Source organism: Anser cygnoides, chromosome 4, assembly GCF_040182565.1.
Source record: "Anser cygnoides isolate HZ-2024a breed goose chromosome 4, Taihu_goose_T2T_genome, whole genome shotgun sequence".
Taxonomy (NCBI): domain Eukaryota; kingdom Metazoa; phylum Chordata; class Aves; order Anseriformes; family Anatidae; genus Anser; species Anser cygnoides.
This window is the reverse complement of record NC_089876.1, coordinates 37,407,211-37,413,210: the sequence shown is the minus strand read 5'-3', so window position 1 is coordinate 37,413,210 and position 6,000 is coordinate 37,407,211.

The following is a 6,000-nucleotide window of genomic DNA, read 5'->3' as shown; positions in this document are numbered from 1 at the left end:
GATAACACCAGCGACTAACAAAGGCGTGTTTAATATAAGACACATGAGGAAATAAATGAACGTAAGTAGAGAAGTTAAACAGTGATTTCCTTTTATGTAATTCTGATGATGAATATTAATTCTTTTTGTATTTCTTCTCTAAATAGATACATGACCCAATCATTCACAGCCCTACATTGTCTTAAAGACAACCTGACACAGACTACCTGTGAAAACCTGGTGTGCAAGGAAATTAAAAAAAAAAATGGTATTAAAAACAAACAAACAAACAAAAACTTACTGGCTTGAAGTAGCTGGAATAGCATGAATGTTGACTAATTACACTCACTGATTTTTTGAGGTCATGGGTATCTCCTACCAATAAGTTTCTGTGAAATTGCTCTCACAATATAGATGAAAAGAGATCTGATCAGCCTAAACCACAGGCAGCACACAGTCATGAAATCAACCACCAATCTGTCAGCTGCAAATACTGTAAGAGCTATTAGCAGGTAGTTTTCTAGGTCACCTGTCCTGTATGGAGAAGCAGCTTGTTAAGAAATGCTGAAAGACATCCTTGAGTACCCTTCACCCAAGTTGCCTTGTGTGTTCCTTACCAGCAGCCACAGGTCTGAGCCATTAAGTTCAAACAACATAATCTACTCGAACTTTAACATTCCATTTAGTGTTAATTTATAATTGAAATCTTATGGAACTACAAAAGCTTTACTATTTTTATTAAAACCAAGTACATTTATTACAATCTGAAACTGCAGCAAGAAGATTTTGGGTTGAATATTTCATTAATGTAATTTTTCTTTTTTATTTTAAAAGAAAAATCTTGGGGAAATATAGTGTTCATGAAGGCAAGGTCTTTAAGTCCTGCTTCAAGAAAATACACAAATATTACAAATACAAAACTGTGACTTCAGTGAGACATTGTATGTAGTCCAAGGTAAAGTTCCACACAAGTTGCTTTTCAGAGCCTAAACTTGAGGAAGACATTATTAATTGTTTGAGAAAATGCTGTATATTCTTCTACGTGCCTTGTCATATATTCCAGTATAGCTTATTCTAACACCTGCTATTCTGACTTTCTGACTACATTCTTTTACTAAGTAAGGGATGCTTTTCTTTTTTTTTTCCCTTTGACCCACTTACACAAGGGGACAATGACATGATTAGCTATATTTTCACTTGCTTCTCATGTCTAAGGAGGTGATGGGCCTGGTCCACTAGCACAAGGTACCTCTCTCTGCTGCAAGTTGCTTATAGTTAAGAAAAAAAGGCTTAATGTTTCTATTGCAGCTAACAAGATATGCCAATTTAAAAAAAAAAAAAAAGTCTTAAAAAAATATCTCTGACAGTTCCAACTAGGAATGTTTTCCACAAGCAAAAGACTCTCTAATGCATGCAGAAAAGTGAAGAGATGCTGCATATGTAGCGCCTGAAAGATTTTCAAGTGTTGCTACAGACTGTAGGAACAACCAAGTGTTGTCTCACATGGGGATCAGTGCCATGAGCTATGCAGTTTTTGTCAACTCCTGACAATTTTCCTTACTTTATAATTCTGAAAACATGTCAGATAGTTCCTTGCAAGGTGGTCAAATTGTATGCACTTTTTATAAATGAAACAACCAAGAGCACAAGAAATTTCATCTAGTATTTATGGACTTATTTTTACACATAATGGAAAAGAAATATGAGGTCTGGAACATTTTGGTCATTTATGAAGAAAAGCAGCATATATTTTCTGAAAAATAAAAACTGAAAGAGAATATCCTTCCAGTGTTAGCAATAGAATGAAAGAAAGCATTGGGGTAGATGCAGACCCAAAGAACTATACACAAAAACAAAGCTGTTACTTTCAAGAGCATATCTCCCCACTTTTCTTACTGCATGGAGATTTCTCTATGGAGAAGTGGCTTGGGTAACTACATACAGAAGGGGCAAACTTTGCTGGAGAATTTGTAGTCCACAGCTATTTCCAAGAAAATTATACATAGCCAGATACTGCATGGTATTACTAAAGGAATTAGGCAACTTCTACTTATAAAATCTCAAAGCAAGGAAGAATTTATTAAACACGACTAAGCATTTTCTAAACAAGCTGTGGAAATGAAGAGCTCTTTCTCTTCCCTCTAAACTGCTTTTGAAGTGTTTTCCTACAGAATTCACACAGAGCGTGAGAACTTCTACACAGAGCACACCTCAGTGAGGCAGAAACAGGAATGAGATTAATTATTTTAGAGAAGCAAACAGCCATTCGCAGAAAATCTAGCACAGCACTCATGCTACCTAGTCACCAAGGTACAAAAGAAAGTGCCACTTCTCATTACGCTGGAGTTGTTGTCTGTTCTTTGTACATTGCTCTAGCACAGTGGGGCCTGGTAATAAGCACAGCTCCTAGGAGAGACTACAATATAAATAATAACGAGAGCATGTGCCTTAGTGTAGCTGTAAGAGCCCTAACCACATTCATAGCATCTTTTTAATTGGCACAGTTTTGTTACTTTTAGTGAAGCTACAGCAATTTAAACCAGCTGAGAATCTTACCCATAGTGCTAAGTCCTGTTGCAAGAGTAAAGTAACTTCAAGAAATAATAGCCTCAGAAAATCTGATGGTCTGAAAGAATATCAGTTTTTAATATAATCTTTCTAAAACAATTAGGAAGGACTCCAGTTTTTAAGAAAAACTAGATAGGGGCCATTTCATCATATTATATATTAAACTAATGATATTCCCAGAAAACTCAAGGTTCTTTATCCCCACAGTTGCCCTCAAGTTTCTGGCCAATATGATTCATATACAAGCAGTATGTTTTTTGAAAAAGCAGTGACAGTTTGAAAATGGATGAAACAGACAGAAAGGAAGACAACTTGAACACAAAACTTGCAAACATTTATGTGGCTAGATCTCTACACAGATCCCTTTGTGGAACTATGTCCTTTGCAATTTGCTTATTGAGAAATAAGTGCTTGTGGGGTTTTTATAAGAATGGGTGGATATACTCATCAATTTTGCACAGTCCCCTGTCTGGCAGTTTTACTTTGCTGTTGTCTGAGGTCTTCTTGCTTAAGTAGCATCAGATCATTTTCCCCATGTCCTATAAGCACAAAGGGTATCAAAGATATTATATCCTAGCCTCTACCTCTGCTGTCTTTAGGCTCTGAAACTTTTGATTTCTCATAATGTCACAAGTAAAAACTGAATTTGCCCCCTGAATTTCAATGGCCACTTAAAACATTTTTTTTTCTTTTTTTCTTTTACTGCTAGGGTTTCCAGGATTTTTGCTGTTTGATGTTGAGAAGTATGGACATGTAAAGAAAAGATCAAAGTACACTTCTGGTTAATAAAACTCAGCAAAAGTTACTGCACAAAATGCTGGTAAAATTAGACTTCATCAAAGAATCACGGATGGCTAAGGACAAGGGGAAAACATTAAAAATCAGGGTAGAAAAAAAGTTAAAAAAAAAACAACAGAAGAAGGAAGTAAAAATTAGTTTTAGAAGAGCATGATGGAAAGATGTTAAACATAATCTAATTTCATATTTTTATTTTCACATTTGTTTACAGATCATGTTCTGTAGGGTATATTAAAAAGTTTGTAGCTCAATAACATTGGTGGTGGTAAATGAGCATGCTCTCTGAATGACAAACAAAACTCAATATTTATGTTTGCAATTGTAATTCTTCATAGATTAGATTTTAAATTATGGAAAAAATACAATTTTGTTTTCAGGAACAATAGCAACAAGTTCTTTACAAAGTAAGACCTTTAGTTATAAACTTTAAGCTTAAATGTCTTATTATTTTTCTACTATAGAAAAAGGAAGGAACTACTTTAAATTAGACCATTTTTCCTTTGTAAAGAATTCATTTGACAGGTTATAAATAAGAAAGCAAGTGCATGTTCCATATTATACTACTCCTACTTTGTCTCCTATTCAGCATTGTCCAATATCTGTTTCAAGCAGCAACCATTGCCTTAATGGATGTTATCAAAAACTAAATAGTTAATGAAGAAATACCTTGTTCCATAGGAAAATTATGCAACTAGCCCTCAGAACTAAGATTATACACCCTATATAGTTGATTTGAAATCATGCTTATAGTACAAGTCACTGTCAATTATAATCGATATGGAATCATACTTAAAATAGCGCAAGTTACTATCAGTTTTCCTGTTATTGTTATAAATGACCAGTCTTTCCCAAGAATGGTCTTAATATTTCCTGGCAATGAGTTTGACATTCAATGTATTGTTTAAGGTGTGATTCCTCTTACTTGTTTTAAATTTCCATTTAAAATTTGAATGTATTCTTGCATCAGAAATGAATAACCAATTTTCCATCACTACAACAATCCCAGTCCTCTAAACATAACTAAGTATTGTTGTCTGTATTCAGTAATACAGAATGCCACTAATAATTTTTGTCACCCTTTTGTATTCCACCTGGTTAATCCAAATCAGACAGGGAGTTAAAGTTGAAAGCACTGTTGATTTATAAAAACATTCCATGCTACTATTGACCAACTATTCTTCCTCTTCATGTGAACTGAACTCTCCTGGCTTGGCTGTTCCAGGGTGCTGTAAAGGAGTTTTCTTACACCTGTCCAAAAAGATGTTAAATTGCTCTAGACAAGCAAGACACTGCCAAGTGAAATAGATTGCATCTGACAGGTGGAAGCTTTATTGAACTAATCCCAAAGGAGCAGTAAAGAGATGTGAAAGAGTGAAGTCCTCCTCTGTAACCATCACAACTATTTAAAGCGTCCAGTCCACATAGAGACCATGGAGGGAGAAAAACTATAAAATTTGCACAAAAGTGTAGGATGATGATGCTGAGCTTTTTCTAGAGTCTCAGAACAAGGATTCAGTGACATTAATAGCTCAGGGGTCTTCATCTTGTCAGATACTGGTTGAGAAAACCAGTGGCATTCCCCTGGAGTGAATGAAATTTAAAAGCACACAGTCTCAACCTTTCCTCTTGAACTGCCTATGCAACCCGCTGCTGTGGTAGAGCTGAAAAGAACAAGTGAACATGAATGTGTCTTGTCCATTGAGAAATTCCTTCTTTCTGGTCCAGGAATAAACAACCTATCAGACTGTAGAACATGTCCAGGCAACCAGCAGTTCCCCTAAGAACAAGACAAATTTATATATATTATATATATATATTATACATGTATTATATACATATATTTTAAAAAATAAAGAGGAATAAGGGAAATACCACTATGTGGGGGGAAAAAAGGCCTCCAATCCTTCTGGGGGAGCTAGGACAATATGCCTTGAAGACTAAACAGTTACTGCTTTGTACTAAGATGGCTCTCCTCTGCCTCGTTGGTTACTTGTGGTAGGAAAGATAAAATGAAGAACAACTTGAGGCAGTAACACAGATAAAAAGCTGTGGGCATTTCCTTGCAAATCCCTTGCCTGCAGAATTAACATTCCTACAATCTGTCTATCCTGTGTTTGTCAAACAAAAGCTGCTACTTTGCCATGTTAGATGGGATAAATATTTTCCAAGTTGAGACAGTTAGTGTAGATGTCAGCAACAGAGATGACCACCCTGACTTATCCTTTCATTGTGTTTTGAATGTTGATTATAATTGCTATCACTCGGTGAGAACCAGAATGATGAGATGGGGAAGTTCTTACTTTGATCTTTCTTTGCACAAATTATGCAAAAGAATCACCCAATGTTCATGTGTGAATTTATTATTTTTTTAAGATTAACATTTAACTAGTGAAGAGAAAGGAGAGCCAACTCCCTAAAATTCATAAAGCACCAACCCAATTTCCAGAAGACATCAATGAGATGACGTCACCTTTCACTTTCAGATTCACTGTTGTGGATTTAAAGTATTTTTAGTGAAGTTTGTGAAGTTTCTCAGGATTTGACTGCCCAGTCAAAAGCTATGAAAACAAATTGCTTTCAAGCAATTGAATAACTTGCAATATCAGTTTCTATAAGTAGAAATAAACAGAGCTTTGTTCTCTTTTGTGCAGATTC